Source organism: Trachypithecus francoisi, unplaced genomic scaffold (genome assembly GCF_009764315.1).
Source record: "Trachypithecus francoisi isolate TF-2019V2 unplaced genomic scaffold, Tfra_2.0 Lachesis_group21, whole genome shotgun sequence".
NCBI lineage: Eukaryota > Metazoa > Chordata > Mammalia > Primates > Cercopithecidae > Trachypithecus > Trachypithecus francoisi.
Window position 1 is genome coordinate 2,944,907 of NW_022681467.1, and position 12,695 is coordinate 2,957,601.

A 12,695-nucleotide genomic window follows, 5' to 3' on the forward strand; every position below is an offset into this window, starting at 1 on the left:
AGGGAGGAAACATGACTGTATTCTGGGCACAGGCCTCCTGCCTACGTGACCACCCAGAGTGATGGTGCAGAGTGGCAGCCAGGGCTCTCCAGGGCCCCTCTGTCCTCGCGGTCCCTGCCCCAGCGCCCTGCACTTGCTCTGGTGTTCCTCCGACTACACCCCACATGGCTGCTCTGACTCCTCTAGCGAAGCCCAGGTCCCAGGAAGTTTGGAAGCACTCCGCTGGAGTGGAGGATGCAGAGGGGTGACCTGAGGACTCCTCCCCTCATGGCTCAGGGGCTGCTGGATCTAAAGCCTCTGGACAAGGGAAGGCATCTGGGAGGGTCAGGGGAGGTGCAGGGTAACCTCTGGTCATGGGCACTTTGGCCCAGCAACTTTCCCAAGGCCTCCAAAGGCTATAGGAATGACCAAGCACAGGAAGAGGTATTCTGACTCCTCAGGCACCAGGGAAAAGTGGACTGAAGTTTCAGTGAGATGGCGCCACATGCCCCTGGGATGGCTGCACCGATTATACCAAAATTGAGGCGTAATTTGCATCTAGAGAAAGGCCCAGACACCACTATATAGAGTTGTTTTTAACTTGAATTTCCATAATAACGAATGACATTGACCATCTTTTAAATCTGCTTATTTGCCATCTATATTTCTTCTTTGTTGAAGTGCTCGTTCAAATCTTTTGCCCACTTTTATTTTGGATTATTATTATTGAGCTTGAGAATTCTTTCTATAGCCTGTCTACCAGTCTTTACCAGTTATGAGTTCCGCAAATGTTTTCTTCCAGTCTGTGATTTGCCTTTTTATTTCCTTAACCATATCTTTCAAAGAGTAGATGGTTTTAATGATGATGAAGTCTAAGCTGTCAATTTTTTAAAATGGTTTTTGCTTTTTGTGTCCTATGAAATCTTCCATTTCTCCTGTGTTTTCTTCTAGCATGTAGCATCTTTTGATTCTAGCTTGTGTGTAGGGGTGTGCATGTGTATGTGTGTGCCTGTGTGTGCATGCCTGTGTGTGTGTGTGTGTGTGTGTATTCGAGGCTGTCTCCCTAATCAGCATCAGACTGCCTTGAGGACAGCACTCACAGCTCAGCCAGCTTTGTCTCCGCCATGTGCTGTAGTCCCCTGCACAGTGTGGCCTCCTTGACTACAGATGAGCCACGATCAGTAACAGGCCCCTGCGGAATGTCTTTGGCCATGCCGAGCCGGCTTGCCAGTCTTCTCAGCCCAGCACTGGGGAAATGGCTCTATTTTTCTGGCAGGCTTGCAGACCTTGCTGTTGTCTGTGTTCCCAGCTCATACCAGCCTCTCTCCAGTTCGCCTTAGAGTTAGACAACCTCTCCAAGTGGAGAAGGCATTTCAGCTACTTCGTGTCCCTTCTCTGCAAGCATCCTGACCTTTCCAAGATTCTCCAAGGGTGATGTCAAATGCACGAGCATTTGGTACTTGAATCCTTCCACATGGGTAGCCCACCTCCTCCAGCCAGCACCCACAAGTCTGTCTGTAATGGAGAGGGGGGAGTGTGCATCTTGCACAGTCTCCCCTCTGCTTAGTTCAGTGGGTGTCTGAGCACTTACAATGATGCCAGCTCATTAGCCCCTGACTTAAACCCTCTAAGCCATCTATATTTGTTCACAGCAGGAAAAGGCATTCATTAAACACAGATGTGGCGGGTCCACACAGGCTGCTCTGTCCCGTGTGTTTGTTCTCCTTGGAATTCCCTTGTCTGGTGGACACTTCGTTCTTTTGAAAAGTTTTCCTCTGAGGTTCTCTGTCATTGGATTAGTAAACACTTGATTAACTCTCAGCTAAAGATAAACAGAAGCAGGAATGTAAATGATGCTGTAGATGAAACCAGGCCTGGCGTTCTCAGGGGGCGCCTTCCACTGAGCCAGCGTGGGGATGGTCTGAGGGACTCAGCTGGCTCTCTAGGTGGGTGGACACATTTTTTCCCCTGACTCTCGCCTTCCACAGTTCAGTCCTTCCCCGCACTTCTCTTGTTCTATGCTAGCTGGAGGATATAGCATTTCCATGCAGATAGAAGTTGTCTATGTGGATATTTTGCACAGCCCTTGGGAAAGATCAGCCTCCACAGGTGCCTTCAACAAAGACCAGTTCCGCCTTTCACCTGGGGGTGCGTAAGCATAGGGGCCTCTGTGTTGTTAATAAAGACAGCAGAGTTAGGATACAGATCCTGGCACAGCTGCAGCACCCCGTGGGGGGACATGGTGTGTGCTTTGATTTAGAATCTTTAAGATGGAGAGCACCCCCTAATGATTAGAAGAGACACAGACAGAAATAAAGGTTTTATTACCTTTTTTTTTGGAGACAGAGTTTCACTCTTGTTGCCCAGGTTGGAGTGCAATAGTGTGGTCTCAGCTCACTGCAACCTCCACCTCCTGGGTTCAAGCAATTCTCCTGCCTCCCTCCCAAGTAGCTGGGATTATGGCATCTGCCACCACGGCCGGCTAAATTTTGTATTTGTAGTAGGAACAGGGTTTCGCCGTATTGGCCAGGGTGTTCTTGAATTCCTGACCTCACAGTGATCCACCCACCTCGGCCTCCTAAAGGGCTGGGATTACAGGCGTAAACCACTGTGCCTGGCCTCTAGGTTTTATTACTTATGGGCCCTGGGCATACACGGCACTGCTGGAGGCCACACACATGGGGGTCAGGGAGCACAGGCAGGGAGGGAGGAGAGAGGGAGGCCACTGGAGAACATACTGGGGGCTAGGGTGTGGGTCACTGTGAGTTTGTGGGAAAATGCCTAAATGGTGCATGTAGAGGAAGCAGCAGAAAAGTGTGAGCCTCATCTGTTAGGCGGAAGAGATGTCTCTAAGTTCTTAGCTGTGGCCGCTGGCTTGAGCCGTTTGGGTATGGTATAGAACCAGAAACTGTCTAGGGTGACTGAGCCCTGCCTCTAGCAGGAGAAAGCTAAGCCTGCATTCAAAGTGGATGCTGAAGCATGGCAGGATGCTGGCCACCACATGCAAAGGAACTCTTCACATTCATGGTGGCTTTACCTAAAGACACACGAGAAGTGGTTTTGTCTGCAACTAGCCTGCATATTCTCAGACCTGGGAGAGGCAATAGCCTCAGTGCTGACACTGGCACTCTGCTGTGCACACTTGGCGCCTGGTGGCACAGCACCACCACACCCCCTTGCCACTGTGTCTGGATGAGCCATTTTGTGTTTTGAATCACGTGTCACCAATACACAATTCGCTAGAGAATTGAATAAAGGCTTCCAGTGACCCCTAAGGAAAACACTGTTTTGCACAGTGTCAGTCATGGCCACGGTTGAGTGCAGCCAGGCCTGGGAGGATGCATATTAACGTTTGGCTGGGTCTGGTCCTTGGAGGACACTCAGGCCTTCCTGATGAAGTAGCCAGTTACCAGTCAGGAGAAACCAGCCTTCTGCAGGCTGCAGCAGCCTGGGTGCTGTATGCACATGGGACCATCTGGGAGTTGGGTCAGGAGGATTTTGTTAGTTGATTCAACATTTTAAAAATATCCCTTGTGCTGAGCACGTGGGCGCTGACAATGAAATGGTGGGCACACAACCCTGTCCTCTGGGCTCAGAGTGTGAATGCAGCTGTGGAAGTCACAGGAGACAGACAAGCAAAAGCCTGTCAAGACAGGGGATGAGGCGTGGAAAAGAGCAGCTGCAGCTGTGACGGCACAGAAGACAGTGCCCTGGACAGCATGGGCATCAGAAAAGCCTGCCTGGCCAAGGAGGTCCATGCTGAGTGCTGAAAGTAAACGGGAGTGAGTGGGGCACGATGAAGTGAGAGTGTATCCATGGAGGGAAGGGCTCTGCCACAGAGGAACAGCCACTTCTCCAGAGAAGGGCAAGAGCAGAATGAATCTGGGGCTCTCAGGGGTGTCAGGTCATTAAGAAATAGTGCTTTCCAGGTAGGCCAGGCCACCAAAGGCCCTTAGTCCCTTAGAGCACTCCTTATCTCCAGAAAACCCAATAAATGAGGCCATGGGTGTGAGACAATCTAGTGTATTGCTCCAGCCACTGTTAGCCAACAGAAACCTCCCAAAGCATTCTCTTTTCTCCGTCTTTGGAGAAGAATCACAACTCCTTTTGGCAAAGTGAGGGTGGTCATTGCAGGAGAGTCCTCCAGGTGACTTTGCAGCTGCCCAGTTCTTCTCTCTTCCTCGCTTGTAGTTCTCAAAATAACTGTGGAATGTGTGAGGGCTGCACCATCCTGAGATAGGGGACGGTGGGTGGGAACAGCCTGGACTCGGTTCCAGTCCCCCCTAAAAACAGGTGTCCTTCAATGTTTTAGCCTCAGGGTCATGTGATCTCAGGGTATCCCACCCATGGTGGGCTGCCATTGGAGGTCCCTTAGCTGTGGTGCAAGTTGGGCAGGCACAGTCAGACTCCATCCGCCCCAGGCAAGTGTCCTGAGCCTTGGGGGCCCCGGTGTGTGATGTTCCCCTTCCCGAGTCCAAGTGATCTCATTGGTTATGGAGCTGTTTTCTAATGCTTTCTTCAGATCAATTTCAGTTTAGAATTGGTGGACACAGCTGTATTTCTCTGGGCTCCAAGCAGGTGAGTCAGTTTCTTTCCCTAAATCCCTTGTGAACCCGTAACTCCTGAATTTTTTTGTTTGTTTGTTTTTGTTTGTTTGCTTTGAGACAGGGCTTTATTCTTGTTGTCCAGGCTGGGAAGCCTCGAACTCCCAGGCTCAAGCAATCTTTTCACTTGAACCTTCCAAAGCACTGGGACTAGAGATATGAGCCACCATGCCCAGACACTCCTGTGTGTTTTTTTGTTTTGTTTTGTTTTGTTTCTAAATAAAAAACGTCATGTTGTGGGCCATCCTTTTAAATGGGCCACACTGGTGCAAACTCGTTTTCTGACTAAAGGTCTCACAACCAGTGCAAATGAAAGGAGCCATTTTCCTTTGTTAAGAAACTGAAGAACTTCATTTGGGAAATTACCTTTTATTTCTATTTTAAGCATATACTTATTTGAACATTCCTTGTGTTTCCCTAGGGGTTAGACCTAACTTGGAACTGTGGGAAACACTGAGGATTTTGTGAAATTTTGAAAGATTCCCTTTTAGCTCAATGGCTAATTAGCGTAAGAGACAGTGACATCAGAATGAGAGGCATTCGTAAAGCTGCATTTGAATTGTCACAGCTCAATTTTTGTTTGAAATTTAATTTTTAAAAAATTAATTAATTTTCCCCAGGAGGCAGAGGTTGCAGTGAGCCAAAGTTGCCACCACTGCACTCCAGCCTGGGCGACAGAGCAAGACTCCATCTCGAAATAATAATAATACTAATAAAAATAAATTATTTTTATTTATTTTTTTGAGTCAAGGTCTCACCCTGTCACTCAGGCTAGAGGGTGACCGTAGCTCACTGCAGCCTTGACCTCCTGTGCTCAAGTGATCCTCCTGCCTCAGCCTCCCGAATAGTTAAGACTGCAGGTGTGTGCCACCATGTCTGGCTAATTTAAAAATTCTTTTTTAGAGATGAGGTTTCTTTCTGTTGTCCAGGCTGGCCTCAAACTCCTGGTCTCAAGTGATCCTCTTCCTCAGCCTACCAAGATGTTAAGATTAATGACTTGAGCCACTGTGCCCAGCCTTTAAACTTAATTTTATCTCTTAGGTATATTTTGCTTGTGGAGTTTTTGTACTTGTTCTGACAAAACAAAGCAAAGCAAAGTAAAACAAAATTTGACCCAGCCATCCCATTACTGGGTATATACCCAAAGGATTATAAATCATTCTTAAAGCATCAGCATTTGGGGAAACGTTTTACCCAACTGGACAATGGTGTTTGTTTTATGAGTGGTTTTATACATTTGCCCAGAGGCCCCTACAGAATAGATGACCTTAAAAGCCATTGATTACTGCTCTGGTACAGGCAGTGGTTTAGGTACTAAGGATGTAGCAGGGAGCAAAACAGATATGGTCATGTGTCGCTTAGTGATGGGGTTACGTTCCGAGAAATGCATCCATAGGTGATTTCATTCTCGTGCAGACATCATAGAGTATACTTCACAAACCTAGGTGACAGCCTGCTATCTAGGCTGTATGGTATGGCCTTTTGCTCCTAGCTACAAACCTATACAGCAAATTATGGTGCTGAATGCGCACATAATAGTAACACAGTGGCATTTGTGTATCTTAACATAGAAAAGGTATAGTATCTGTTGGCTGTATGAATGTCTTCTTTTGAGAAATGTCTGTTCATATCCTTTGCCCACTTTTTGATGGGGTTGTTTGTTTTTTTTCTTGTGTATTTGTTTGAGTTCTTTGTAGATTCTGGATATTAGCCCTTTGTCAGATGAGTAGATTGCAAAAATTTTCTCCCATTCTGTAGGTTGCCTGTTCACTCTGATGGTAGTTTCTTTTGCTGTGCAGAAGCTCCTTAGTTTAATTAGATCCCATTTGTCAATTTTTGCTTTTGCTGCCGTTGCTTTTGGTGTTTTAGACATGAAGTCCTTGCCCATGCCCATGTCCTGAATGGTATTACCTAGGTTTTCTTCTAGGGGTTTTATGGTATTAGGTCTAACATTTAAGTCTCTAATCCATCTTGAATTAGTCTTCGTATAAGGAGTAAGGAAAGGATCCAGTTTCAGCTTTCTACTTATGGCTAGCCAATTTTCCCAGCACCATTTATTAAATAGGGAATCCTTTCCCCATTTCTTGTTTTTGTCAGGTTTGTCGAAGATCAGATGGCTGTAGATGTGTGGTATTATTTCTGAGGACTCTGTTCTGTTCCATTGGTATATATCTCTGTTTTGGTACCAGTACCATGTTGTTTTGGTTACTGTAGCCTTGTAGTATAGTTTGAAGTCAGGTAGCGTGACACCTCCAGCTTTGTCCTTTTGACTTAGGATTGTCTTGGCAATGCGGGCTCTTTTTTTGGTTCCATATGAACTTTAAAGCAGTTTTTTCCTCATCACTCGCCATCAGAGAAATGCAAATCAAAACCACAATGAGATACCATCTCACACCAGTTAGAATGGCAATCATTAAAAAGCCAGGAAACAACAGGTGTTGGAGAGGATGTGGAGAAATAGGAACACTTTTACACTGTTGGTGGGATTGTAAACTAGTTCAACCATTATGGAAAACAGTATGGCAATTCCTCAAGGATCTAGAACTAGATGTACCATATGACCCAGCCATCCCACTACTGGGTATATACCCAAAAGATTATAAATCATGCTGCTATAAAGACACATGCACACGTATGTTTATTGTGGCACTATTCACATAGCAAAGACTTGGAATCAACCCAAATGTCCATCTGTGACAGACTGGATTAAGAAAATGTGGCACATATACACCATGGAATACTATGCAGCCATCAAAAAGGATGAGTTTGCGTCCTTTGTAGGGACATGGATGCAGCTGGAAACCATCATTCTTAGCAAACTATCACAGGAACAGAAAACCAAACACCGCATGTTCTCACTCATAGGTGGGAACTGAACAATGAGATCACTTGGACTCGGGAAGGGGAACATCACACACCGGGGCCTATCATGGGGAGGGGGGAGGGGGGAGGGATTGCACTGGGAGTTATACCTGATATAAATGATGAATTGATGGGTGCTGATGAGTTGATGGGTGCAGCACACCAACATGGCACAAGTATACATATGTAACAAACCTGCACGTTATGCACATGTACCCTAAAACTTAAAGTATAATAAAAAAAAATTAAAAAAAAAAAGAAAGAAAGAAAAAGAAATGATAAAAAAAAAGAAAAGGTATAGTAAAAATATAGTATTATAATCTTACGGGACTACCATCGTATATGTGATCTGTTGTTGACCAAAATGTTACATGGTGCATGACTACATATTCTCTACCCTCCTGTGATGGTTACTTTTAGATGTGAGCTTGACTGGATTAAACATTACCCAGAGAACTGGTAAAGTATTACTTCTGGGTGTGTCTGTGAGGGTGTCTCTGGAGGGAATTGGCTTGAGAGTCAGTGGACTGAGTGGGGAAGACCCACCCTCAATGGAATAGAAAGGCGATGTCCTGTCTCTGAGAGCTGAGACACCCTCTTCTTCTCTTGTCTTTGGACATCAGAACTCCAAACTCTCAGGCTTTGGGATTCCAGGACTTACACAGGCTGCCTCAGTTTCCGAGGCCTTCAGCCTTGGACTGAGAGTTACACCATCACCTGATTCTGGGACCTGTGGGCTTGAACTAAGCCATGTTACTGGCATCCCATGGTCTCCAGTTTGCAAGCAGCCTGTCATAGGACTACTTGACTTCCATAACTGGCTGAGCCAATTACTCCAAATAAATCCCCTCTTATATATAAATATATACATGCACATATAAAGTCATACCTCAGTGATGTTGTACGTTTGGTTCCATACCACCCCAATAAAGTGACTATTGCAATAAAATGAGTCACACAAACTTTTTTGTTTCCCAGTGCATGTAACAGTTATGTTTATACTATACTGTAGTCTATTAAGAGTGTACTAGCATTATATCTAAAAAAATGTTCATAGCTAAATTAAAAAATACTTTATTGCTAAAAATTGCTAATGATCATTTGAGCCTTCAGTGACTCATAATCTTTTTGCTGGTGGATGATCTGCCTCAGTATTGGTGACTGCTGACTGGTCAGGATGGTGGTTGCTGAAGACTGGGGTGGCTGTTGCAATTTCTTAAAATACGACAGCAATAAAGTTTGCTGCAGCAATTGGCTCTCCCTTTCACAAAATATTTTTCTGTAGCATGTGATGTTGTTTGACAGCATTTTACCCACAATAGAACTTCTCTCAAAATTGGAGTCATCACTGCTACGCAACATATGCATGTAAGAAACCTGCACTAAATATATACATTAAAACATCCAGGGAAATAACTAGAAGACTAAACGGGAATACTAACAGCCTCTCAGTGGACTGTTACACATGATCTTATTTTCTCCTTTATACGTATTTTAATTTTTATGTTCATATAGTGGTGCAATATCGTGATAAAACCTAAACAGATAAATAGTTGCTTGTTATGAATGAGCAAAAAGATTGGTTTGTTGAGATGGAAACTATTCCTGATGAACATGCTGTGTATGACAGTTAAATTTAAAAAAAGGGACATATTTAGGAGCAAAGAGCTATAATGTTTACAACTTCATCTCAAATGGTTACAAAATAATATGTGTGTGGCATATGTATAAATGTGTATATACATATATAGAGAGAGAGAGAGAAAGAGAAAAAGAACGCATGCACACCCATAAATGATTAAGCAAATGAGGTAAAATGTTAATGATAGTGAATTTGCACAAAAGAAAATGAACATTGTTTGTACTATTCTTGCAATTTACTCTAAGTTTAATATTATTTCCAAAATTTAAAAAAAGTACTATGATACAAGATTAAAACACAAAAATAAAAGGTTAAAAGTGGAGTCAATCCTTCCAAACTCTGTCACTGCTTTATCAACTAAATTCATGTAATATTCTAAATCCTTTACTGTCATTTCAACAATCTTCAATGGCATCTTCACCAGGAATAGAGTTCGTCTCAAGAAACTATTTTTTTTTTGTCATTCATAAGAAGCAACTCTGTAGCTGTTTAGATTCTGTCATGAGATTGCAGCAATTCAGTTACATCTTCAGGCTCGGCTTTGAATTCTAGTTTGTTGTTGTTGCTGTTGTTGTTGTTATTTCCACCGTATCTGCAGTTACTTCCTCCACTGAAGTCCTGCATCCCTCAAAGTCATACATGAGGCTTAGAATCAACTTTCAACCTCCTGTGAATGTTGATATTCTGACCTTCTCTCATGAATCTCCCTTAATAACTTGCTGCATGAATGTTCTTAATGGCATCTAGAATATGAATCCTTTACAGGTTTTCAATTTACTTTGCCCAGTTCCATAAGACCAATGCTATCTATGGCAGATATAGCCTTGTAAAATGTAATTCCTAAATAATAAGAGTTGAAAGTTGAAATTACTCCTTGATCCATGGGCTGGAGAACAGATATTGTGCTAGCAGGTGTGAAAACAACATTAATCTCGAACATCTCTATCAGAGCATTTGTTTGACCAGCTGCATTGTCAATGAGCAGTAATATTTTGAAATAAATCTTGTGTGTGTGTGTGTGTGTGTGTGTGTGAGCAGTATTTCTCAACAGTGGGCTTCAAATATTCAGGAAACCATGCTGTAAACAGATGAGCTGTAACCTAGGCTTTGTTCCAATTATAGAGCACAGGTAGAGTAGATTTAGTATACTCCTTAAGGGCCCTAGAACTTTGAGAATGGAAGATGAGCATTGACTTTAATTTAAGAAAGTCACCAGCTGCATTACTCCCTAAAAAAGTCAGCTTGTCCTTTGAAGTTTTGAAGCCAGGCACTGACTTCTCCTCTCTAGCTATGAAAGTTCTAGCTGGCATCTTCTTGCGATAGAAGGCTGTTTTGTCTATGAAAATCTGTTTAGTTTAACCACTTTCATTAATTATCTTAGTTAGATCTTGGTAACTTGCTGCAGTTTCTTGTGCTTTTACATTATGGCTTTTACAAATGGCTTCTTTCCTTAAACTTCATAAAGCAATCGCTGCTAGCTTCAAACTTTTCTTCTTCAGCTGCCTCACCTCTCTCAGCCTTCACTGAATTAAAGAGCAGAGGGCCTTGCTCTGGATTAGGCTTTGGCTTAAGAGAATGTTGTGGCTGGTTGGATCTTCTAACTCTACCACTGAAACTTTCTCAAATTCAGAAAGAAGGATGTTTCACTTTCTTATTATTCATGTGTTCACTGGAGTAGCACTTTTAATTTTCTTCAAGAACTTTTCCTTTGCATTCACAACTCGAATAACTGTTTGGCACAAGAAGCCTATCTTCTAAGCTTAATGATTTCTAGCTTCTGGTTTAAAGTGAGAAATGTGTGACTCTTCCTTTCACTTGAACACTTAGAGGTCCACTGTAGAGTTATTAGTTGTCTTAATTTCAATAGTGTTGTGCTTCAGGGAATAGAGAGGCCCAAGGTGAGACAGAGAGATGCGGGAACAGCTGGATAGTGGAACAGAATATATACAATACAGTGTTTATTGATTAAATTTACTGTATTATATGGGTGCAGTTTGTGGTGCCCCAAAACAATTACTATAGTAATATCAAAGATCACTGATCACAGACAACTGTAACAGATATAATAATGACAAAAAAGCTTTAAATATTACAAGAATTACCAAATGTAACATCAAGACATGAAGTGAACACGTGCTGTTGGAAAAATGGCACCCGTAGACTTGCTCAAGACTATGAAGTTTCCATAAAACTTCAATTTGTACAGAATGCAATGTCTGCAAAGCATAATAAAGCAAAAGCAATAAAATGAGATGTACCTGTATATCCTACAGGTTCTGTCTCTCTGGAGACGCTGACTAATCCACTTTCTAAGACTCATTAGATGGTTGGATGGAATACAAAACCAGCTGAGCACTACTTTAAACTGGTGAAACCTTATATAAGCACCTAAATAAATCAGCAGGTATTACTGATGTTTCCAGTGGGAACCTGAGAAAATCAGGACAACAGCGGAGTTGGCCTGGTGAGTTTTCTCTCTCTCAACTTCCCAAGTCCTCTCATTGAGCAAGTTGTTCTTTGTCCCACAGACACACCCCAGCTATGTCTACTCATTCTCCTCCTTGAGATATTTCTCTGTGTTCTAAGATTTTTGTTCCTCATGTTTCTAGTATTTTTCCTTTCCCTTCAAAACCTCCTCTTTCCCATTCATCAGGAATTTGTTTAGAAAATGAAGTGCTGTCATGAATTAAGTTATCCAAAGGCACAGTGGGCCATGTGGAAAGAGCTGCAGAGACCTGCATTCTCACTTCAGCTATTCCATTCACTGATTATGTGACCCTGGTAAGAAATTAAACCTGTTAAGCCTCAGCCTCCTAGTCTGAAAAGATGATAGTGGTTAATTCTGTGTATGTGTAGATTAAGTACCTGGTCCGTGGCTGGAACGCAGAGTGAATTCCATTCTCCCCTCCTCTCCTTTGCTGTCTTTGCCTTTTTGTCAAAGGTGGTGATCTATGTTTCCAACAGAAGAGACCCCAGTGGTGGAGATAACTGGTAGACTGAGAGGTAAATGGGAGAAGCATGAGGGTATCAGGGCAGCTGGAGGCCCTGAGCTCACAGCACACAGGCAACATCACAGGGCCAGCTTCTGATGCCAAAACATGGGGAATGTGTCACAGGCAAAATCCACTTCATAAGCCCTTAAGCTTCATAAGCACCCCATCCACTTCACTGTGGCGCAGACCCGGTACCTCAGGTTAGGTAGGCGTGGAGCCTGCTGAGCTGAGGCTGCTCTGCAGCAAATCTGCAGGGAGAGAGGGTTTGAGTTTCTGGCACACCTTGGGGACTCATGGGGCAGCGTTTTTCAAATTTGGAATTGTGCAAATTCCTTTCAAATGGCAAAAGAATTTTTGTTCTTTTTTGGTGTTGACTTATTTTATTGTAATTTATCTAAATCTGTACAGACCTCAAAGTAGATATAAATCCTTGGTGCTTACAGGCCTTAGACCACTATGAAACCAACCCACATTTATAAATTAAATATAAATAAACTCAAAACAATTTAAATTCAGCGTTGACAGTTTCTTGCAGTGGGCGTGTTTTGCTGAAACAACTTTGTCTCTGACAACATGCAGGTTGCGTCACCACTGCTTTCAGAGTTAATGTGAGCA